General features: G+C 40.5%; 1 protein-coding gene across 1 annotated transcript in view; it reads right to left on the bottom strand.

The window, feature by feature from the left end:
* KCNQ (KCNQ potassium channel) overlaps positions 1-26027 on the bottom strand; it is a 232919-nt gene extending 206892 nt beyond the window's left edge. Inside the window, exon 1 of the mRNA XM_072302603.1 lies at positions 25144-26027. The gene's annotated coding sequence lies outside the window, so the exon portion shown is untranslated. The remainder of the gene's footprint in view (positions 1-25143) is intronic.
* Between the last annotated feature and the right edge of the window lie 219 nt (positions 26028-26246).

The raw sequence follows: 26246 nt of genomic DNA, 5'->3' as shown, positions 1-26246 counted from the left end.
TAGAGTTGTTTAATCATATATTCTATACAGCTATTTAGCCATTGCATCACACAAATACTCGTGATGTAGGAACTAAAAGAGGCCTCGGACCTTATCGTGGCATCACTGACCATCCAGCAGCAGCTCTAAATATTTAAAACATCGTGTGATTCTCATTGGACGGCAAGTGGCGATCTTAGGACTGGCATCCAATTTGTCCATGCAGGCTGCAAGCTACACAAGTCCCTTAACTTGATTTTACAGCAAGTTTCTAGGCAATAAACGTGCTTGGAGCGCTGCGGAAATTACGAAGGAAAAACTGAAGAAACAACACCACGGCAGTTTGAAGTCCGATGGGAGAACTCACTGAGCTGCCAGGTTGTAAAATGTGCCTTCAAGTACGCCCTTAAACACCGGGCGATAACTATTTAGACACATCTGTAGAGGGGTTGCATATTTGATGTCTTGAAGGAGTTTATATAACGTGTCAGAATCACACCTCCGAGATTATATACTGAATTTTAGCTGGGTGTCCAACTTCAATCACCTGATACCAGCAGCACTCGCTATCTCGATTGACCACTGCTGCGCTGACTAACTAAAACTAAAAACGGGTGCGGGTGCGGTAAAAAACTAAAATGTCCCTCAGCGAGAATGAATTTTGAGATTTTAGCTATGCCAATGGAAAAAAAAGTTCGACCGTATGTACCAACGTTCGGTGTTCCATATCATCCCAACTAATTCGGTTCGTCAAACTCAATTTTCGGTTTGTCGAACCGAACTTGTGCGGTAAAGTGAACTAATGAACTAAGTTTGGTCGCATAGGGCCCAAAAAGGCGACAACGTGAAAAACGAAAAAGAAAAATGCCGCTGCCAACTTATGTATTTGGAAGCTTCCTCAATATGACCGACAACATATTGCAAGCAAGCGCCTTTAAGGATTAAAACTTTGAAATTGAGTAAATGTATGCGATATCAAAAGTTTTATACGTGCCTGTATAATAATTGATCATACTGAGGAGTTGAATCGTCAAAATTAGTATCACTGGATAATTCGAGTTCATAGGATGGCTAATATGTTGGGCCCCAAGAGCTCCATGACCCGATCAAACCTAACCTCCAAGTTTTCGAGTTGTCCATACACTCCCTATAAAGGCACTCCAGCGTATTTTATACTGTGAAGTGCGGTAAAGTCGCTAACTCTTTTTTGCCTAAATGGAGATGTTGCATGTGTGAGGAATTTGCGATTTGACCATCGATTTTATGTCAAAGTTCGCGAGAAACACAATGGTGCCACTGGTTTTCTCTGAAATCAACTCCCAAGCTCAAAAAAAGCTCTCAAGATGAGGCCAAAATGGAGGATATATCCCACGCTATCCTGTGAGTCCACCTCCACATCAAGACAAACTTTCCATGCAAAGATAGGGATCAAATTTATTGACAGGGCTGCCACTTTATTTGGAAACTCTAAAACTGAGAACACGGCATCACTGCTAATGTGTTTGCTCCCTATCTTTGCATGGAGAGTTTGTTTTGATGTTAGAGGTGGACTCTCAGGATAGCGTGGGATATCCCCTCCATTTTGGCCTCAACTGGAGAGCTTTTTTGAGCTTGGGAGTTGATTTCAGAGCAAACCAGTGCCACCATCGTGTTTCTCGCGAACTTTTATATAAGAATCAGTAGTCAAATCGCAAATTCCTCACACGTGCAACATCTCCATTGATAGTTAGGTGGTATTGTTCGTTGGCCCCCGATATGTATCTCAGATTAATGATCGTGCAGTTTTCAAAAAGTTTTTCTGAAGCTTTTGAAAGCGCACCAAAAAAAAAAAAAGGAAGGGCTTTCCGAAAAAAGGAAGTGTTGCGCAGTATCTGCAACGTTGCAATTTTGCTGCACCACGTGCGCGCACTTGGCCCAAATCAAGGGAGCCATGAATTTGTCATGGACACAATAGACCCACTTTCTGTAATCGACAAATCTGCACAAAAGATAGGCTCTGAATAAGTAAAGATGCTCGTCTATCGGAAGGGTGGGTGGCGGGGGTTTTGGCTGAGTGACACGGCTCGGCGATATAATACAAACGGATATTTCGGGTCCGAGTTAGTTCCGACTGGTGACATTAAGACAGACACGGCGGAAGATATGGCGTTACCACGTGACCGACTCATTTTATGTCCGCTCGAAAATAGACTTATCGCTATTTTGTCAATAATTGAAATTTTCTTGCGGTCTCTCCGTATACCCACGCCAAACTCACGACGTTGCCTTGCTTGGGGTCATCCGGATTGGGTTTCATTTTGCAACAAAGAACTAATATTTTTAGTCTGGATGTATACGAAATTACGCGTATAGAGAAAGTCATTGCATATACATGGTATCTCTAAAACTCGAGCCAGAAATAGCGGTTCCTTACTGAAAAATGTGACACGCTAAGCAGAAAGGACATGCCATTGCCAAAATTTTATCAAGCAATTTAATTTATACAGGAGAATATTTGTAAACGGAACCTTTTGAAAATTTCCGAGGAATGGTCAATTTGCAAGCGCAATTGTTCCTGCTTCATCTGTGAGTGCTTGAAGATCTGATTTCGCAGTGTTTTCTGAGCTTTTGTTCTGATTTAGGAAATAGTATAAAAATGGATTTGAAAGTGAGAAAATGCATCGCTTAGTGATTCCATCTGGTGGCTTTTACCGTTTAAACTTATGCGCTATATCAGATTAGATCATTTAATCATATCGCCCTCAATAATTGTTCCATTTATGAAGCGAGGGGATCTCGTGTTCATTTACCCGTTAGTCTGCCTGTCACTTGAAAACGAAGTTCATCAAACTTCGGACACGTGAAAATGCTCCATTAGCTTAACTTCAAAAAGGAAATCCTCTGAAGTTTGTGGCTGAAAGCGATAAATGCGAATCTAAATTGCAACGTTTGGAAACATTCGATTATATTTTGTACTTTTCGAGGAGACCGATCAAAATGTTTCCTTGCAGTTCTGTGAAATTTTCTTAGAATTGATGAAAATTCACAGAACTTTTTAATGAGGACCTGCCGGATAGTTTTGCTCTTATAGAAAAAAAAACACCCTCAACGTAGCACTTTGATGTACGTATTTGTTGATTTCATCCACCGATCTGCTTATTCACAATTCAAATTTCATAATGATTTAGAACGCTCACTATGCTGTGAAAGCAGTGCTGCGGCGGGCGAGCGGCCAGCGTGAAACGCGCATTGGCTCCTACAAACCTAAGTGGATACTTCAAGCATTGTGCAATGCGTGAAGTATCCACTTAGGTTTGTAGGCGCCATGCGCTGTTGATAGTGTGACAGAGGCGGATCCGGGAATGGAGATGTTGCAAGTGTGAGGGATTTACGATTTGACCATTGATGTAACAGTTGTTTCTAATGTAAAGTGTTTGTTTCTAATGTAAAAGTTTCTAATGTAAAAGTTCGAGAGAAACACAATGGTGCCACTGGTTTTCTCTGAAATCAACTCCCAAGCTCAAAAAAAGCTCTCAAGTTGCAGCCAAAATGGAGGGGATATCTCACGCTATCCTGAGAGTCCACCACTACATCAAGACAAACTCTCCATGCAAAGATAGGGAGCAACCACATTGACAGGGCTGCCACTTTATTCGGGGACTCTAAAGCTGAAAACACGGCAACCCTGCTAATGTACTTGCTCCCTATCCTTGCATAGAGGTTTGTTTTGATGTAGAGGTATAGACTCTCAGGATAGCGTGGGATATCCCCTCTATTTTGGCCTAAACTCGAGAGTTTTTTTTGAGCTTGGAAGATGATATCAGAGAAAACCAGTGGCACCATCGTGTTTCTCGCGAACTTTTACATAAGAATCAACAGTCAAATCGCAAATTCCTCACACATGCAATATTCCCATTTGGCAACACTACGTTTTCTCTATTTAAACCTGTGTTGAATAATCGATTCTTGCCGGGGCGTCTAGCCCCTCCGAGAATCGATACATTTCAATGGGTTCAAGTACAGAAAAAGGAATGTTGCCAATTCGCTGGATCCGCCGATGTGGTGTGACGAACGGACGAAGCGGAACCTAAATGGACCTTGCATGGTAGTACCTTATCATTAGCGCTAAGTCGAGCCGAATTGATTTAAAGTCGGACCGCTTCCCGCCTCACCTTTTGCGATTGAAGATTGCTATCAGATTTCTAAGGTCAGCATCGAGAATGCAATTGCACCCCGCAAGGTTACACGGTGCGCGAGTCCGAATATAAATCTACTCCTGAGCAGAAGGGTTGCGATTTCCGTGCCCTCTCTTACGTTGCCTTGCGTTCACTCAGTCTCAAATCTGCTTCAGATAAGAATCAATGGCGTGGCGTGCTTGCGATATATCGATTGATCTGTAATTTAAACGTTGGAATAGGATCTACAGGGTGAGCGAAAAGTCCCCGACCCCCCCTCTAACTTTTGAACGAATTGAGCTAAGGAAATGAAACTTTGGGAATGTTCCTATCTCAAAGAGGACCATATTTTGAGGGGGTCAAAATTTTGGTCCCCCCCTCAGGGGGGGACAGGGGCCCCCCAACTTTTTTTTTCAAATAGCAACCCCTATTTTGTGATACCTCATTTGAAAGAGCATAAAAAACTAAGAATTTTGGCGCAAACCGCAGATCAATATCTCAATTTTTGACCGAGTTATGATAGGTCAAAGGTCAAATTCGACCTTTTTTCAAAAAATCATAACCCCGGTTCAAATTATCGTAAAGAAAAAAATAAAACGGGAAAATTTACCAAATTGTGTTCGCTTTTACGTAAAAATTGCAGAAATCACTTCGATTCAATTTTAAGGGGGGGCTCGGACCCCCAAATACGTCAATTCAAAGGTCATTCAATTTTCCTGCGAAATAAGCCAATTTCCTCTGGATTTGCCTCCACATTATCTCAGTAAGGTCAAAATCAGTTCAACATTACGTTGGCAAGTCCCCAAATTTCGGGAAAAGTTAAAAAAACGAAATTTAAACGGTCAAATTTAATCACCTTAAATTTCGTTTTTTTAACTTTTCCCGAAATTTGGGGACTTGCCAACGTAATGTTGAACTGATTTTGACCTTACTGAGATAATGTGGAGGCAAATCCAGAGGAAATTGGCTTATTTCGCAGGAAAATTGAATGACCTTTGAATTGACGTATTTAGGGGTCCGAGCCCCCCCTTAAAATTAAATCGAAGTGATTTCTGCAATTTTTACGTAAAAGCGAACACAATTTGGTAAATTTTCCCGTTTTATTTTTTTCTTTACGATAATTTGAACCGGAGTTATGATTTTTTGAAAATAGGTCGAATTTGACCTTTGACCTTTCATAACTCGGTCAAAAATTGAGATATTGATCTGCGGTTTGCGCCAAAATTCTTAGTTTTTTATGCTCTTTCGAATGAGGTATCACAAAATAGGGGTTGCTATTTGAAAAAAAAAAGTTGGGGGGCCCCTGTCTCCCTCTGAGGGGGGGACCAAAATTTTGACCCCCTCATAAGATGGTCCCCTTTGAGATAGGAACATTCTTAAAGTTTCATTTCCTTAGCTCAATTCTTTCAAAAGTTAGAGGGGGGTCGGGGACTTTTCGCTCACCCTGTATAAACAGGGTGTTTGCAACGAACACCTAAATAATCGATTCTTTACCGCGGACTCAAAATGGGGAAATATATCGATCACGGAAAAAAAAGTGTCAAGGGGTTATCCCCTAAAATTGGGATACTACCCCAATTTGTTGGATGATATGGACATTTCTAATTAATTGTATTAGTATCGCAACTCAAGTTAGGGTAGTACCACAACATTTGGGTTAGTTACCTAATTTATTGGGGTACTATCATAATTAATTGGGGTGCTACCATAATTAGTTGAGGTAGTACCACAATTAATTTGAAATGTCCATGTCATCCAACAACCTCGTGCTTTTTTTCCTTGATAGTCAATCATTCACGCCTCTCCACTGATAAGAATTTACACCCTGAAGATGGTCTTTTCGAGTCGCTAAACTCTTGAACACACCCGGGAGATAGTATTTTTAAAAAACGAGTGGGTTTTTTTACATTCATTTAAGGAAAAGAAGATGGAAATCAATGGACCACGCTTAACAGAAACCCAAAAAATCGCATCAAGTCTGCATTGAGAAAAAGGTCTAAAATTGATTCCCCTCCCCTAAGAATCCATATTCAGGGCAAAGTTTAACGACTGTTCCCACGTTAAACTTTTTTTTTTTTTTAAATTTTTTTTTTCGACTTTAAATATTTGACGGGAGACAATTGGCTTGCATGAATTCAGCAAGCAACAAGCGCGATTACAGTGTTTCCAAAATCGTGCAACTTCTTTGTTTCTTTTAAAAATACTTCATACACGCACAGTGTTGAAATTTTCATAATTATTTTCCTTCAAAATCAACAATTTTTTCTTGGAAAGTCAAAACTGTTTCCTATTCTGGGAGATTTTTCTGGTAAATATGAAGAAGCAATATTTTTACATTACTTTAATCGCGCTGCTACCTGTTTGCTAAGTATGATCCAATTTGCAGTCAGATTACTCCTGACTCTTTACTTTTCTCTTCAATCATTCAATATTGCAACTTCGTGCGTTTTTTTAAAACTTGCCCTTTTTGGAACTTTGAAAGCTATGCCCTCCTCCAGGTTTCAGTCCGGATTCTCTCGAGTTATTTCTGTAAAAAGGGGGGTTGGTGTCGAAGTTAATGTTACGTAATTATTTTGGGATTGTCTGGACCAGGGTTACGATTGCGTTACAAGGGGTGGGTGCTTGTCAAAACACGGGAAAAATGACGTTACGTAATTTATGAACAGCCCCAATTCCTGTGGCAAAAATTCAAAGTCAAAGACATGCACGGAATTTGACGCGTCGGAGCCCTGGGGATGACCACTAAATTTATGATGATCAACTCGCGTCAACGGGGCGACAGGGGGGCACTCGAAAATGCCGCCGGTCAAAAAAACTAATTAACCCGAGTATTTGAGCGTGAAATGGGACGGGGATGAGCGAGTATCCCTCTGGATGCGTTTATCAGAATATCGACCGGGCGGTGTTCGGAATGAGAAATTGAATTTCACGTGTTCAATGCTTTATCAAAAAGAAATATTTTTTATGTCAGTTTCAGCGGCGAGGGGTAATCCTTCGGTGGCGCGGCGGCGCACGGTGGATCGAGTCTTTAGTGAGGTCGGAAATGAAATGAAAGTATTTCTATCAAACGGAACTAAGCGTCAATTTAAGTTCCTTTTGAGGAATCTAGAATCCCGGATAGCGCGTTCTGTCAAACGGACCTAAGCGTCATGGAAAAGCATTGCGAGTATAGGATGGAATATGCCGGACGCCCGATTCCGCCGCCAATCCAAGCCCCCCTCTACCCTCCTCACCCTATGGCGCTTAGGTCCGTTTGATAGAAATACGTCCAAATATTTAACAAAAATTGCGAATTTTGATGTTTATTTCGTCACATTTTGAATTTCGAGGGGTGTTCCTATAGTAGAAAATGTCACGAGGGAACCAATAAAACCACTTTTAGAACCTTAAAGCCTTGTATAAACGGAGTTATAAGCTTAAAGTTTCCAAATTTTGTCCAGCCTCTCTGATCGATTCGATCCAGTGTGCGGCGCCGCCGCAAGTTGCTTGATCGTCGCGTCGCCGTCGTCGTACGGTGACCTTTCGCCTTCTTTTTGATTTTATGTTCGCGGCGCGGGTCTTCGCTTTTTTATTTCGAGGGGGTTCTCCCATTGCCAAGCAGTGACGAATGCCCGGATTTCCTTCCAGGCGCGTCGCGGGATATAGTCGCTTTTTCACGCAGATCTGCTCGCTGCGAGTGGCGTTTGCAAGCTCATCGAGGCTCATCCGAACCAGCTTCGGGGAACACTAAATCCCGCCGCTTTTTATTTCCATGCCATTCTCTCACGTTCACCGACGAACCCTCCGATCTTTCCGGTCATCGTAAAAACCAGACTCTATTAACGGCGAAAATTAAAGCGGGGCGGAGGGACACCTTCCCCGCGGTTCCCTTCGATTCAGAGGGCCACGTTACTCTTGCGATTTTCGATGAGTCGAACGTAGACCCTAAGACACAACCTCAAGTCTCTAAATTCTCTCAAGCAACTATCCTCTAAGCCGCCCGGGTTGGCCTGTATAGAAGTCAGCGCATCTGACTCTAGAAGAATAGGTCCCGGGTCCTGGGTTCGAATCCCGGCGGTGGCGACAAATTTTCAAGGAACTGACGAGTGGATCTGCAGAAAAATACTTCACACAGCTTTTATTCCTAAATATTCAAAAGCATGGAGCATGGATGTGTACTAACTCTAACCCGATGCTCATATTCAAGGTTGCAAAAAAAAAAAAAAAAAAAAAAAAAAAAAAAAAAAACTATCCTCTCCACTCATGTCAAATACAGTTCCCGTCTATAAAGGAATTTTTAGCGGTACTCATCGTTACTTTTCATTCTGCTTCCTCTCCCTTTCGTTTCTCTATTCTCTCATTTTAGTCCCCTAGTTGTGATGACAACTGATGCAGCCGCTTCTCACGTGCCACCCTCAATATGGTCCTGCTCTGAACAAAAAATAGTGGGTTGGCTTATTCTTTTTGGGCCAAATTACAGCAGCAGACATTTCTTTGATATCAGTAATTTAATACCATTTATATGAATACATTTTTCCACATTTTCGTACCAAGTTTTTTTTTTTTTAGATCAGTTTATTCAAGTTTTTTTTGAAAATATAAAAATAATCAAGATTTGCATCTCATGTTTGGATGATGCTATTTTTAGTTTCTGGGATATCAGACATTGCCAATTCAACATATGCCCTGACACCAGCTACATAATCTCTCATATGAATTGGCTAAAAACGAGTGGAGAGATTCTATACTGATATCACTAGACTTTTGTTTGGCGGATCTAACTGATACCAGTACACTGAGAAAAAAACTTCGATCATATGAGCCGAATGCACCGTGTTCAATATCGGCCGTGTTGTTGGGTTCATGTAACCATTCTCTCGGTTCCAGGAGCCGTATCCTCGGTTCATGCAACCGAGCGTTCAACCCGAACAGAACCAACGAAAAAGCTCAGTTGCATGACCCGAAGATACGGTTTCCAGAACGGAGAGAGCGGTTGCATGAACCGAGAAAATCGGCCGATATTGAACACAGTACGTTCGGCTCACATGACTGAACTTTTTTTCTCAGTGTACACTGGGAAAAAAAAACACATTGAATCTAGAGTTCAGACTCTTGAAAACATTGACAAGAAAAAATACTCTTGATTCAATCAGATTTAAGCTTAAATCAAAAGGAAATCCGCTCAAATCAAGAGGCTTGGTTCTTGATTTAAGCTAGATTCTGATTGAATCGAGAGTATTGGCGCGTATACGTAGTATACCGCCTTTGCGATCGTTTCGAACCCTGCTCGATACAATAACCGAGTCCCTTAGTTCCTTACCGAAAAGTGACTACCGCGAACTTCTGAGATTTTCCAAAGCGTGTAAAAAGTTTATTTATCCGTCAATAATTATGATTTAAAGTTGTTTCTCATTCTGGGGCTCTCTAGTTTATGTGCAGTGAATACCAAGAATCTACGTTACTTGGTTTTCTTAAAAAAAGCCTAAGAGTACGACGCGCTGATTTAAAATATGCATATATAAGCAGAATCAAGCGAACTGATTCGAGGATGGCTGAGCAGGTCGGCACTCTCGGAATGAGAATTTAACTCCTCCGTTTTGTTCAAAACGTTGCTTTGACAGATCTCCACACCTCTGTTATACTTTTCAAAAGTTGGTACCCGTGCTCTGATAGTGCAATCTGTGTAAGTGCAATCTGTGATGAGCCTCGAGACTCATTAGACCATTAGCTAAACGTGGCTCATACAGGAATCCACTTACCCCTCTCTTCCCCACGCTCCTGATCACTGCGTCGGCGCGGCGTCTCGACGAACAATAGCTAATGACGGTCGCCAAGCGAGGCCGGGATCCTCAGCCCCTCGCCCAATTACTTACGCTTCATTAACCATTTCATCGTCACGCTAGGATTCGCCCAATTTTCAAAAAAAATTTGTTTCGCGAGTTTTTAGCAATTTTTTCCTTACTCTCCGTTGAAACACGAATTAAAAGAGGTCTCATTCATAAAAATCGGCCAAATAGGAGAGAAGTTACAGCAGTATTCGAAATCCGAAGAAATCAACAAAACTTCTCCAAACAAAAAATAAAATGAAGGGGGAAAAAAATAAATGTATAAATTACAATTTAATATGATTGACCTCAGAATGTGACAAGCAATTCAATTATAAAAAGGAGAAAAAATTGAGTGAAATTACAAAAAATTAGCCTCTTGCAAGGGGCTTCCGTATATGAGTTTTGACCTGAAGACAAGTAAATCCCGTTATATTATTAAAACGAAATTGACTCCATAGTTTAATGCCTTAGTTTCTTGAATACGATTATTTTAAGCACTCGAAAATTTATACCAGCAATTTTACCCATGGGGTGATTTCCTGAGAGCTGATAATATCACGAATTTCTCATAGAGCCCTTCAAAAATGGCTTGCTTTTTGGGCAGCCGATTCGGCCATCAAACCGGGGTTTAAATGGAAGCTGATAATAACACAAAGCTCTGAGAAAAAATTTGAGATGAGTATAGGAACGGTTTGTAAATTACGAGGAGAGGCGGGCATTCTGTTCAGCATATCGATACATAAGTATTTTCACACGTAGAATTTAATTTTCACGCCAGGGAGTCGATATATTTTGATTTTTTCGATTTTATACGGAAAATTTATGGTTTTTCGGGATTGAAATTACTTACAATTGTTTCATGAAAAATGAATGCACCCAAAATGACTATAGCATTTTGACTTTCACATACGTGCACTCACTAAATTGATTGGTAAATTCAAAGAGTGGGTACATCGACCTGGTATATCAAGTTTCTGCGATTCTTTACGGCAAATCGGTAGATTTTCGGGATGTGGATTGCTTACTTTCAATTCATGAATGAATAAAGCATGGACATGGTTGAGCTTCTTTGCATGAAAAGACGTTTAAAATAACAAAATCAAGACATATTCAATACAATTGCATTTATATCAAGTCAATTTCTTTTCAATAATATAACGGGATTTATAATACCGGTGATTTGGGTATTTTAGCCCCAAAATACCTTTAAATCGACTTTATCTTCTAGGAGTTCGACAGAATTTTTCCGTAGCACTTTTCTTCAAGAATCTGATAAGATTTTGCTTGAGGCAGATCAAAAAACTTAAATTTGTTCGAATAGCTTTCTAGATTCACAATACACGATATCTCGTCAAGGTGCGTCGTTGACCTCGCAGCGTTGGATCGTGAATTCTCTTGTTGTGCTGCTTGCCTTTTTTGAAATCTCTGTAAATGAAAACTAAAGGGGTTGATATGTGCGAGTTCATGACGCGCCTTATCAACACATTGTGTTGGAGTTCACTGCTTGTTTTTTCTTGTCGATGTTTTTAAGAGTCTGGACTCAAGATCCAATGTGTTTTTTTTCTAGTGGATGAAACTGATATCAGCGGAATTTTTGACCTCATCCCTCGTCATGTTCAGGAAGAATAGGATAGCCACGATCAGTGCCGTGGCGTGAATTGCGATGTATCGATTGCTATGCCATTTAAACCTACGATAAAGAATCGATTATCAAGGCGTTCGCTGCGAACACTCTGTTTATCGATCCTTTTCCACAGGTTTAAATGACATAAAAATCGATATATCGCAATTCACGCCAAGCCACTGGCCACGATTTACTTTCAGTTGAATTGATTATGAGGAGAGGATGGTGGGATCAAAAAATTGATTTAGAAATTATTCGAGGGAATTTCGCTCGGATCAGCTCTGCTCATGATTCGCGTGGGCGGGCGTAATATCCCCTGGTGGAATGTTGGCCCTATATTCTTGTATGAAACAATCATAGAAATTGGTTCAATAACACGCGAGGATTCCTCGGCTTAAAATAGCATTTCCAGGTTAATATTAAGCGCCATCCATCAAAATCCTAACCTGAAGATGCACCGAACAGCTACTTCCGGCATGAGTAGTCTACGGTCAATTACAGAAGGACGGCGGATGTGAATCGAGCCTTCTCACGTTTTCCAGACGGAAAGAAGGGAAGAAGTTCTCTTTGAAAGGCAAGTCGGCATTTATTATAAAATTCGACACTGGAAAAAAACACGTTGTATCTAAAGTCCAGACTCTTAAAAACATCGACAAGAAAAAGTACTCTTGATTCAATCGGATTTTTGCTTAAATCAAGAACCAAGCCTCTTAATTTGAGCGGATTTCTTTTTGATTTAAGCTTAAATCTGATTGAAACGAGAGTATTTTTTCTTGTCAATGTTTTCATGAGTCTGCACTCTAGATCCAATGTGTTTTTTTCCAGTGTGGGTTTAGAGTCCAGACTTTTGAAAAAATCGACAAGAAGAAGTATTCTTGATTCAATCGAAGTTTTGCTTGAATTAAAAGGAAATCAGGTTAAATTAATAGGGCTGGTTCTCGATTTAAGCGAAAATTCGATTGCGTCAAGAGTAGTTTTTCTCGTCAAACTTTCGAAGAGTCTGTACTATGATCCAAGAGCCTTCCCCTAGTAGACCCAAACTCATCGCTGCTTGATATCAAGCTCAAGCACTAAAAGGTACTTCATCCAGACTTACGTGGCTCAACTCGTAACGAGCTCTTGGTATCCAATTTTCATTAAAAAATAAAAATAGGCAATCCTTAGAAATATGAGGAGAGCCGTCGTATTTTGAGACCTTTCGATGTCCGGCAAACGATAGTAATCAGTGTAGTATTTTTTCAGATATAATTCTTCGGTTTTCTGACAAAAAGGTGACATATCATCATTTTAAAGTTGCAAAATTTATCTCAGACGTCCGTCGATATTTCGCCGATGTTTGCATGTAATGATTAGCGAAATTAAGTTAAATTTTCAGTCATAAATTTTCGACAGTTTTCTGGTGGAAATATAGATAGTGAGTGGAAATTTTACAACGTTGAAATGTAGTTAAATTCTTTCCGTCTAGGAGGTGACAACTTTATGATAACAAGAATAAAAAATAAAAACTTGGAGGGTTAGAAAGTTTATAGTAATCATGCCGACGTGCATAAAAACATTCGGTGACAAAAATTGAAACAGCGATCATCGTAGTTGTGAATTTTATAGCAAGACCCAGTTGTATGAGAAATACCGTCTAGTTTATGGTGCACCAATCTGTGCTCTGTGCTCGCATTCTGCGTTCATCGAGGTGCGTCGTTCATTTTCTTGGTGACACAATTTTGTTTTTTGTGAATCTTAGAGCACGAGAAAAATTTCCACCCAAAAAAAAAAATGTTTGTTACTCAAAGTTTAAAGTTTTACGTTGCCCATCGAAACCTCCATAGTTCATTTTGAAAATTGTTAAAAACGCCTGAAATGTAAAGGATTTCCAGATGGAACGAAGTCATGTTACCAGCAATAACTAGGTTGAGCTTATCAAAAAAGAGATCTAACTTCTACTCGAAAGTCTCCACCTACAACTTTGAGATTAAATCCATGAGACTAGCATTAATCTAGTTTCAAAATGAAATTAGACAACGCTCAGACTCGCATCACTAATTTGTTTTATGATGCAACTCCACAGCCGTCTGCCCATCATTATTGCAGTATATTTTATTTTCATCATTGTATACCGTGCTATGGATGCACAAAAAGTTTTGCAGTCAACAATGTTTCATGAACCGTCTCCAAATTGTGGCTCGAGACTTGACCAAAAATAAAAAAGGTAGGAGAGGAAGAAAAAGAAGAAAAATCACAAAAAACAAATCCACTGGTTCAAGGAATGAATCTCGAGCGTGGACTCGCTGAGAAAATATCCCAAAGTTGGATTCACCGAATCGATAAATTCACCGCAATGAAAAAGTTGGGAAGCGTAAAACTGCGGGAGTTCTTATATTTTCTCGTGTTTGGTTCTAATTTTAGCCACCCTGACGCACTTTCTTTTTCTATGGAGTGTAGTTGCTTTACGCGCGTTGCAAAAAGTAACGCGGAGAGGGCAGCGGAGGCGGGGGTGCGACGGGGGTTTTACGACCAGGAAAGACGAGCAGGATACGAAACTCCGGTGGTTCATAAAAATTATTCTCGCGTGCTCATTTTTGGACAGGGGCCAGCGAGTGCCCTCTGCCCCTTCAATCACAGCAGCATCTCATGTCGATAGCTCTCTCCTCCTCTACTCGTGTCTTTGTTTCCAGGCGATGCACTCCACTACGCTGCCGCGCTAAGGAAGAACGCCGTATAAACATTCGAAAGTTGCCAAATTTCCCTCGATATAACATGTATTTTTTATGCCATTCATGCACATTTTCCTTTGAAATTTTCAGATATTTTAGATTACATTGCACATAAAATTGTCTGAAAATTTTGGAGAAAAATATTCATAATTTTCATAGTGAATCAGGTTTTTATCGAAGGAAACTTGGCAACGTCTGAAGGCTCACACGACGTTCTTTCTTAGCACGGCAGTATGCTATATCTCCCAGAGAGAAAAAACGCGTATCTTAAGAGGAGGTTTCGTCACAGTTCGTCGTTTCCTCCACGAAAGAACGTAACTCCATTTCATTGCTGCCAAATTTCCCCTCGCAAATTGCACATTAACCAAGAGAATCTTGAGCATTTCTAACTGAAAATTGCGCTGATTTTTCCTCACATTTCATGCAAAAATCAGGGAAATTTTGGATAAAATTGCACCGGTACATTTTTGTAAAACAAATTTAATTGTGTGACCCAATTTGGCAACCTTGAAATGGAGTTACGTTCCTTCGTTCGCACGGAAGACGACGAGTTGCGCGGTTTTCGTTCAGGAAGGCTGGAGCCTCTTTTGGGCTTGAATGAAAACAGACCACGCACTTTGAGCGTATGCGCTGTGGGGTCGGCGATCACTGATCGGGGGGTGGGGGAGTGGGAGGGGGGTGATGGAGAATGGAAGGGTCAAGGGGGGAGGGAGGGGGTGCCATTAAGCATTGGCAAAGCGCTAAGCACACCGTCAATCACGTCTTGGTGCGGCGGCGTATTCCCCCTGTTTTCTTGACCAAAGTTACTCACATCCCGAGTGTTTTTGATCTTGCTAGCCATGCCGACAGCTTTGTTATATACGAGGAATCAAACAAACATACACACATATTGGTCGTTTTATAGCACTCCCTCGCGCTCTACGACACCTAACCTCCATTGCTGTCTGTCAAACCACAACCCTTAGGGCATTGAGCACCGTAACCTTTCTGCTTCGATCCCCTCCCTCCAAGGTCAAAAATTCTCAAATATTATCTTCTTTTAGTTCTACTTATACTTCTTCAAGTATAATTTTACGCAATGGAGAGCCGTTAAAAAATTACGTCACGTAAGATCACGGGTGACAGGTGCGTGACGAAGGGCTCACAACGAAAGTACCCATGGGGGAGAATAGGCATATCTCGAAACAGGGAGCTCTTATGGCCCAAAAGGCAGCCAACCCTCGAGCCTGAAAAAGGTTATAGGACATTTCGTCAACGATTTTTTGTCCGAGCAATTGTTTTTTCCAGTTGTTTAAGTCCACGCGTTTTTTCGGCGGAGAAGTTTTGGTCCTTTTGCCGATTCTTGAGATCCAAAGTTAATTGGTCAACATGTAAATACAAACAACATTTGCTCACGACGTTTTTGGATGAAATGTATAATGTCTTGAAAGAATGAGGGTTTGCTCGTTTCTTGTTTGTTTTTTTGGCCAAACGGAAACAAATATATAACTGAGAATTTTGGCGTCAATTCCAAATGGGAAAATTCACTAAAACTCTCTACACCTTTTTGGTGCAACAGAGCTTAATTATCTTTCAAGAAAATCCCACCTTCTTATACCTGAACCGGATGAACCTCTTGACTTTCCTCAGCTGAAGGCTCTTAAATTTTTCCTGTGTACGATAACTTCCCGAGAGCGCCGGCGTGCCGCGGCGCTTTAAACTGCTCTTTCGCCATGAAAGTGTTGCACAGTATCATACAAGATTGAAGGCACCCCAACGTATCATGATTGAGGGCATCTTTCAAAAGCACGAAGTTCCCTCGCAAGTTAAATCGAGTGACGAAGAAAAAAAGAGAGCTGTAGTCGAAAAACTTGCTAAATCGTAGTATCTGGATCCAGTAACGTTTAGCATGATTTTTGAACTTAATTTAAGGAAAAAGTGACTTGATTCAAGCAGAAATATGCTCAAATTTACCGCCAAGAAGATTTCCTTATGAATCAAAAAAGAAAATAATGCCTGTTTAGAGAAAAAAGGATGCTTAAATAAAAAGAAAAGTCACTTAGATCAAGCAGAAACCCGCTTTCATTCAGCTACTTTATTCTTTATTCAAAATAAAATCTTCTTGAAGGCATACTCAAGAATGTTTTTGCCTAAATCGAGTCCCATTTTTCTCTAATGAAATTCAAAAAATATGCTTAACGTTATTCAATACGGATGCTAGGGCTAAGTGAGTTTTCTAGATTACCGCTCTCTCCTTGTAACGTAGTATCTTGATTTATTTTGCAAGGAAAGCTCTGTACCCTTGAAGGAAGCTTGTCATTCTTGATACAATGGAGCGCGTTCAATCTCGTATGATAGTGTGCAACACCTACGTTGCGAAATAGTTGCTTGAAACGCCGTAACACCTCGCGGCGCGGCGGGCGACCAGGCGCCTACAAACCTAACAGGATACTTCACGCACTGCGCAACGCGTGAAGTATCCCGTTAGGTTTGTAGGCGCCAGTGCGCATTTCGCTCTGTGTTAGCTCGCGGAGTCAGCGTTTTTCAACTCATGATTTTGAAATGTTTGCACGCTCTGCACGGATGATTCTCATTTAAATTGATGAAAAAAAAATAAGTATTAAAGGATGTTCACAACTCTGTATCGTTCACACCAACGTCAACGTAAATCCATTGAATATTGTGTATTTCTCTCCTGCACAAAATTCTCGCACCTGATCACTTTCATACTAGCTTTACAGGAGGAATATGTTCACGGGGTCACCACTCACACGGTGATGTGTACAATTACCAGAGTAAAAGTAATGACGGGCGGTGGAGTGGCTTGCTTTGCGATCAGCCGATATCTCTCTATTTATTATTAAGGTAATCGTTACGGTGATTTTGATTCGAACTGAAGCACTGAGCGTCGCGCAAAAACCGTACCAAGGCGTCAGTTTCTTCTTCTTTTCCTTCTTCTTTGTGTAATATCAATACCAAAAGAGGAATTATTAAAAAAGGGGGACGCATTTATGCTTAAAATAAAATTGGACAAGAAAAGATGGGGACGAGGTAGAAAAAACACAATAATTTTTACAAAACACGCCTTCCTGCCCGCCTTTTCTTGTCCAATTTTATTTTATGCTTAAACGAAGTATATTTTACGTGAGCCCTATGCATAGCGTTCCTTTTAGCATGAACAACACGTTCAAATGTAAGGTTGACACGTGCATCTTATGCGACAAGACGAGGCTGAAAAAACACAATAATTTTTACAAAACACGGCCTCGTTTCCGCCTTTTCCTGTCCAATTATATTTTATGCTCAAAGGAAGTATGTTCCGCGTAAACCCTATGCATTTTGTTCCTTTCAGCATGATCATGTTTAAATGTGTGGCTATCACGAGCATCTTATGCGTCTTTGGAATGGAAAGCTTGTCAAAGGGCAAAAGAGCAGAGCATCCTCCTTCAGGAGCGTCGGTAACAAGACCAGCATCTCGTGTCTCTTTTATAACACTTCGGTTTAATCGTAAAAGACAAAAAGTAGAGAGTCAGTGCTCTATTGAAAATAAAAAGCTTGAATCCGAGCTCATAAAATCCGCCCGTAATCTGCGGAAAATTTGGAGTCGTTTAAACACTGCGCATTCTCCGGGAAACCGCGGAAGCGATCGTAAAAACGAACATCTGCGATAGTTTCTAGGGCTCGTCTCTGGATAAGTAACTGCTCTCCATTTAATCATACGCAATGTTAACCTTTAGAGTGTCCGATTTGGCTGAGAAAATTTTATAGTCATACATGATGACCCGTAAATCACGCCTCTGAAATGTTAAATAAAATAATAATCGCAATACCTTGCAATTATTCGGATCGCGTTTAGAAGAAAGGAACCAAGCCACATCAGTTGTTGCCAAATTTAATCGGACAATTTGATTTGTTTGTGTGTTTGTGACGTAAATCCCTATATAATATCACGTGAAAACAAAAAGGCGTAACGTACTATTCTACCCTTCCGTCCTCCTGAAGCGTTACGTAATTTAGAAACAAGAAACTCAAAGCTCTACGTGAGTCAAATCGCGCACTACAACGGTTTAAACAAGCTTCTCAATCGAGTATTGTTCATTTCCCACCATGGTTTGTTCAAACAATAAGCAATTTGCTATAACTGAGCCAAAGCGTCAAGATCGACGTTGCCAGATTTTTATATCGCAAAGACTGTCATGATAACGTTTGGCGCGATGTGAATCACGTAGAGCATTCAGTTTTCATGAGTGGATGGTTTGAATTCATGCATCAAGAATCATTGAATATCTTCGTAAGGAATTAATTGCGGCAATTTTTGTTGTGTGCGTCGTATTCTAAGTGAAATTTTAGTTGGGAAACATGTATTAGAATGCTGAAATTCGTATCTTGTCTAGTGGTCCATACTTGAAAATGTGTTTTTTGTGTGTCCAAAACGCAACCACGAAAGCATGCAGTAAACAGCACTTACGGCTGTCTTGCCTAACATGAAAATGAATAATACCGTTCTTACGCCCCCGAAATAAAACTGGTCAAGTTTTATCATCCGACCAATTTCTAAGAGTCTTTCGGGTGATTAATGACAATATGACAAAGAGCGGAGGCTTCTTTTAATACTCGTACAATTATCCGGTCGGACGCTTCTGAGCCCGTTTTCTCAAAATTTCATTTTTGCTCTTACTGCTCTCCTCGCTATCACGACAGATGTGATGATACTATAATCTATATAATGGAGATGTTGTATGTGTGAGGAATTTGCGATTTGACTATTGATCCTTACGTAAAAGTTCGCGAGAAACACGATGGTGCCAATGGTTTTCTCTGAAATCAACTCCCAAGCTCAAAAGAAGCTCTCAAGTTGAGGCCAAAATGGAGGGGATATCCCATTCTACCCTGAGAGTCCACGTCTACATCAAGACAAACTCTCCATGCAAAGATGGGGAGCAAATACATTGACAGGGCTGCCACTTAATTTGGGGGACTCCAAAACTGAAAACACGGCAACCCTGGTAATGTATTTGCTCCCTATCTTTGCATGGAGAGTTTGTCTTGATGTAGTGGTGGACTCTCAGGATAGCGTGGGATATATCCTCCATTTTGGCCTCAACTTGAGAGCTTTTTTTGAGCTTGGGAGTTGATTTCAGAGAAAACCAGTGTCCCCATCGTGTTTCTCGCGAATTTTTACACAAAAATCATCAGTCAAATCGCAAATTCCTCACACATGCAACATCTCCATTATCCGATCAGACGCCTTTTAGCGCGTTTTCTTAAAATTTCATTTTTGCACTTACTGCTCTCCTCGCTATCACGACAGATGTGATGATACTATAATCTATATAATTGTTTTATCAACCCATAGAATATATAAACATTCTATATATCATCTGTATCACGTATTTTACGAATAATAATTCACATAACTAAAAATATAATTTTGTAAAACCTGAGTTGAGCACTTCTTTGCGGAGGACTAATAGGCGAGCCGGCGGCCTAGTATCACCTCCATTGATTTATGCTAATAAAACCGCCTCGCGTCACGGCGGAAAATCACCTGCGCGGGAATTTAGGGTGGCGGGGTCGAAATATGGAAGTCCGACGGTGATAATCGCGTCGGATCGACGAGCCCAGCCCATGACGAAAAACCGAGGATCTGCGTAAGGCTTCCCCGGGCCTTAGGCGGTTTTTAGAATAAAGGACTAGGGCACTAATCAGTAATCACGGCGCGGTCTCTCAAATAATTAGATATGATTTCCTTTGGCTCGGGTGCCCCTGCGACCGCGACCAACCCCCTCCCCCTCCCCCTCTTCGTAGGTGCGCGTCACGCCGCGACACGGGGAAGCCTGAGTAGTGCGCGCTCATTTCCGATCTTAAATCGCCGCTACTGGGCCGCACAAAGGAACAACACGAATGGACAGCTCGAACATGATATATCAAACTTTTAAAAGCCTATTTTCTCATCAGTATGGGCAAATGAATGATACTATTGAATTCCTAGTGGAATTTCCTCCAAGAAATACCCCAGATAATCAAAATTATGATGATAAACAACAGAATCTACAATTTTAGTCGATAATACTATGGTTGGCCACTAATTCGATCGTTGGTTCCACTGTGCGCCGCACCGAGCAGGTTCCCGCCCGAGCTCCACCGTGAGCACATGCATTTTTGATTCAACACACGCCACACGTCTCACAACCCGGTCTCGCGGGTTGCATACCTGGAGATCCGACATCGAGAGGAGAAGTCGATAAATTCTCTCCTTCCCGGCGGAGAGGACACAAGAGTCGTAATTTGGATTATTAACTGTGTGGTACTCACACGGAGAAAAAAGCATCGGTTGTACAAACCGAACAGTTCAATAGGCGAGTTTTAGCTCAGAGGGCTCACGATCAGTACAGCGAACCGATCGCTTCGGTTGAAGAATTGAACTTTTTGGTGAACCGAAGGTCACTTCTACGAACTGGAAAACTTCGGTCCACATGAAGCATGGTCTATATCAACCGCAGCTTTCCAGTTTGATGACCTAAGACTTCCGGCACTTCGAAGGAAACTCTCGGTTCACTGAACCTAAACTTCTGTTCACTGAGCGGTCAGTTCGCTCGACTGCGGGCTGATAATTGAAATTGATATAGACAAAGAAGACAAAAATGGAGCGACCCTGTTGGTGGAAGCGGTTGTTTGTAATGGAGGACTGATAACGGTAACCTACTGGAGACCCTGAAGTTAGTCCATCATTTACCCCTTGGTCTATGAAATTAATCAGTTTCAACCAATAGGATTGTTATTCCACTTTTCCTTTGTAGTTTTTGTCTATACTTTTGTCTATCAATATCAATAATCAGCCTGCTGATTCGTCCAACATAATGTATATTGGATTTTACCCCTTACAGTTTCGTCAGGTGGCTGTTCATGCGGGAAAGACCCATTCGGGTTCGCCTTCAACTGGGCGGATATGCAATGCGCTTTCTTAAGAGTCGTAATGGTGGTATCGCAAATTTGAAGGCGCACAAGAATAAAAGAGACGTAAGCTCGACTTCGTTTGACTTCACAACGAGAATTACACGAGAGCTAATACGCACTTTAATCTCTAGGTTTGTCGTATTAAACGAGACAAAAACTACGCAAATTGTAAATTAGGTTGTAGATATTTCCCATGCCCTCGTTTTAATTATTGTGCGATTTATCACCTAACAAATCTGCTAAGTTGGCTACGTAATGCATCCATTTCGCCACAGACCCATTCGGGTTAATCTTCAACTGATTTTTTACGTAGTTCTTTTATCAGTAGTTACAACGTTACCTTTGTAGTAACAATGCAGCATTGCTATCGGGGCCGAACTATTTGTTATACGACCAAAGAAATATTGTAAGTAAGACTAGAAAAGTGGATGGAACCTGTGATCATCTTGAGCACTGCAAAAGCAACGATGCTGTTTTCTCCGTTTACATCAATGGTGAACCGGTAGAAATACGTGTCTTGGTTTGCGGCTTTGCAGATTTCCTTTTATACTTTATTTTCTACATGGACAATTACCGAAAGCCATTTAATTTAAAACTTCAGTGATTATTCTTCTTTCAATGAAAAATATTCCGTCAAAGCTTTAAGCCATGATGTTGCCTTGGTCCTCTTTTAACAAATAAAATAGAAGCGGAAATTTTGAAACACTGCAACCAAGATCCGCGGTTTTCAAGTTTCACCGTCGATATGAACGCAGACCACCTACATGACACAAGGAACGAGGCGCAGCCAAAAATTTCTGAACAAACTTTTCTAGTCATGAGATTTTTGCTACGATTATGAAATTTTTGTAAATACCTCTCCTCCTCCGCCTCAGAACGCGAGGAGGTCTTAGGAGAGGTCAGAAATGAGAGGTTAATGTCCTGGGGTAGAGGCTCTGGAGAAAAAGAAATAGGGCATTTTTCACCAACAGTAGGTCTGTTTCTTTTCACCAACGCTGTAATTTTCGTTGAGTTTAAGGAGCGGTGTTTCATAACACTTGTTAGAGAGAATCTCGTGCAAATGATCCGAGCTTTCGGCAATAAATTATTGCAGGTTATATTACGAGCTTTCGGCACGAAAGTTTCTGTGAAGCACGCGGGACGCTCTTCACAAGGCTTACCGTACTTACAATTAGATTAGACTGAATTACATGCTCCCTTGTACCTCCACGGTTTCCATTTCCTTTTGTCAACTTGTCTTACAGCGTGAAGGATTTTTCGGAATTCGAGGTTGTGAAATGAGAACATCCTGTTTTTCCACTTCTCATTCTCCTCTTTCTTATTTCGTGAGAGTGAAATGGACCGCGTGATGCAGAGAGGAACCAAAGTTACATTTGCCAATGCAAAATTTCTACTAAAAATGTATTTATTCAAAGGAGAACGATTTTACGGATTCTTTTTGAAACTTTTAGGTAATTTGCTCTTTTCAAAATTTCATTTGAACTTTTCAAAAAAATCTACAATACCACTCTCCTGTAAAAAAATAAATCATCCGATTACATTTGGCAATGACTGATGTAACTTGGTTACTCTCTGCTTGATACGGTCCACAAGAACTAATCGACGGTGCAAATCTTCAGAAATGAATATCACGATTTACGACGTTGCAAACTTCCTGGCATATTTTATTTTCTGGATGGAAAATTATTTAACTTCATCTCTCGAAAACTTTGATTATTTTTCCGCTCCGCTGGCAGAATATTCTGGGAAAATTTCGGACGATGATGTTGGTAAGGTTCTCTTTATAGGTCTAAAAGGGAGCGGAGATTTTAAAACACTGCCGTTGAGATACGCGCTTTTGCTGTTGCACCATCGTAATGAGCCGGCTGTAAACTTTTTTAAACTATATTAATGCTTCTTGCGCTCTAAAAAATTGATTTCGTAGGGGGATTTTTGGTGATATTTTCCTAAAGTGGGAGCGACATGTTGAACTATTGCAATATTGAACTTTGTATTTTTTGTAAGTTCACTGAATTTATACAGGTAATTTAGGAAATAAGTTTAGATAACGGCAAACTCAGGGCTCAGCCTAACAGTGTAGCAAAGCTAAAATCATCCATCGGAATTCCCATGATTTAGGACAGTTCTTATAGTAAGAACGAGTGGGATTTTGCAAAAAATCACAAAATAATAGGATTTTTTCGGAAGCAATATTCAGGACCATACAGTTTCAGAATACCTTTGTCGTCATTTTTTGGTACTCCTATTGGTCAATTTGATTCGTATTAAGATTTTCTTCAGAGGTATACCCACGTACGATGACCCTACACCATGAGTTAATGCTGTTCCGAGTTCTTAAATTGTGAAATAGCTGAGGATACCAACTATTTGTTGTCAACAATAGATTTTCGTTGTTCCTTTTATTCGTAGGCCCATGGAAAGTCCAAAAATAAAAACAAATAGTGACGAATGCTTTTTAAAGCGGCCGACATAATCCCTTATCTTGATCCTCCAAAAATATATCAACTATGGCGTGGAGTGTTGCCATATAGCAAGAGAAACTAAGCACTTTGACCTGTCCCATCAATCTTAATGAGTGGAGGTATATGATCAGCAATTTTACAGTAATTTGACGGTCGAATGTCATGAATATGTATTTTCTACATTATTCATCACATTTGATCATTGACTTTTAGGAATTGGATCGGCTTCTCATGCGATGAGGCAAATATAAATCTTTATAACAAATTTTATGATTTAATGATTTCAGTTTCAGTGGAAGAAATATTACGTTAAAGGGTGCATCAGGTAACGTGACAGGCCTATATAGATTTTGGCACAAACCGTCTATCTTAAACTTTTATAAGTAATGTAATGGGATTATTTATGTCTAAAATTTGGTCAAATTTACCTCACTAGTAGACAGTTAACCGCGAAATTAGAAATCGCCGTAAATCGTAAGTATTTTCCCTAGAGTTTTGTGGAAACCTTCTCCTCTTTTCGAGGAGTTATTGATCATGTTAATCAAACAAGCTCCAGTGTCTACCTGTTGTAAATGTATGTTTCATTTCATATCAACAGTAGAGAACTTGCAGGAGTCTAAAATTTGATGAATTACGTGTTTAAGTGGAAACTAAGTGAACTGAACATGAGGATACCTTAGTTCATGTACTGAACAATTATTGGAGAGGATATGACAAAATGATCTGATCTGCTAAAATACGTGTGTTTAAATGGGAAATGCCGCCAGATGACGTCACTAGGCGGTGCATTTTCTCACTTTAAATCTATTTTTATACTATTTCCCATATCAGAAAAAAATTATAAAAAATACTGTGAAATCAGCTCTTCAAGCACTTTCATATGAAGCATGGACAAATTTGCATGCAAAGTCTCCATTGCAATCGAAGTGAACATTCATCAGTCACCCTCTTTCCAAAAATGCCTCAAGGACTGTTGAAAGGTCTTTGTGAATAGTAAAAGAAATCCACACGAGTGATTTGACCGGTGACAAATCGTCGTTTCTTTCAATAAAAACTTAACTACATTTCAATGTTGCCAGATTTTCCCCGCACAAATCGCATTTTTGCGAGGAGAATTTTGAAACTATTTAACTGAAAATGTCTTTCATTTTCCCCAGATAAAAGTTGGACAAAAATTACTCTTCTTGTAAGAAATTGAATTGTTTGAGTTAAGTTCGCAACTTTAGTGGGAAACGACGATACGTCTCACAACAGGATTACATTTTTCAATAATGAACCACTGTCTCTAGCTCCTCCATAAAAGCACCTTTCTGCCCAAGGAAACCAATGGCTCGTAAAATGCGCTAGAAATAGTGCTTCCTTATTGCAAAATGTGATAAATTACACCTCCAATAATTCCTTTTAGTTGTAAGTAAGAGGAACGATCTCTACCAGCAAATCTCTATGCTTATAACAATAAAAACTTGTAATTACCTCCAAAGAAATCCGTACAGTTCAATTGTAAAGGATAATTAGGGCTGAAGACGCAGTTAGGTGTTTGAGGTACGTCACTCAAAATCATCGAAAACTAATGTTCCATATCACAGTTTACTTTTGAAACACACACTTCAAATAAATTCGGAACACACATGGTTTCTTAATTTTCAACGCCCGCTTGAGCTAAAAAATTAACCAAACAACGCTGTGTCCATGTCTTAACACATTTATCAAAGCAACAACACAGTGTCTACAAATCACCGCACTTTAAGCGTAACAGCCCACGAAATTGGAATTTTTTTAGATGTTGGGGAAAATTTTCTAATTTTTAAAGCTCGTGCCCAAGGGATAATTGCTACACGCGCAAATTTTAAATAAAATTGGTAGTATTAACTAAAAAGCGCACTTTCACTTTAAACAATTGTGACAGCAATTTTGCCAGTGCTCCACTTACATCAATTAAGTCACTAAAAAAGAGAAAAAAACATTTGTGCCAGACGGAATGTAAAAATTATCACGCGACGCGAGGCGACCCCACTTTCAAATTTTTAGTGCTTCTCAACTCGAAACGCTAATGAGAAGCGGTGTATTACACGGGGTAATCCACGATTTTTTATCGGTTTTGCCGCCAAAAACTTATCGAATTTCGCCGAAGGGCCGAAGTGACAGGTTACCGGAATACTAACACCTCTTCTTGATTTAAAAGAACTGGCCAATGTACGGATCACAATTCTGTTTTGGTATCGAGTGTCTCGCAGATAAATTCAGTGCGCCCGGAATTACAGCAGATCCGCGTTTAAATTTTTAGCGCGAAAATTTGAAGACGGAGTCGGAAGTCCCGGCACTCGCGCGGAAGAATCGGCGGAACAGCTCCACTTGCCGATGAAGAAGCGCCGCATGGTGATATCAGACGTTGCCCCCTTCCCCTCGCCTTCTGTTAAGGAGGAATGATGCCGAGGGTCTCCAGCGGCAAAGCGCTGAACTTTCAGTCCGCCTCTAGTGTTGTGGTTGGCCGATAGATGCCGCCGATATCACTTCTGTGCCGCGACCGTTCGAATTGAAGCCGCCAGATTCAGTTTGCGAGCGCACTGAAAAAAAAT

This window comes from Bemisia tabaci, chromosome 7 (assembly GCF_918797505.1).
Source record: "Bemisia tabaci chromosome 7, PGI_BMITA_v3".
In the NCBI taxonomy this organism is placed as follows: domain Eukaryota; kingdom Metazoa; phylum Arthropoda; class Insecta; order Hemiptera; family Aleyrodidae; genus Bemisia; species Bemisia tabaci.
This window is presented reverse-complemented; position numbering and strand designations above follow the sequence as displayed.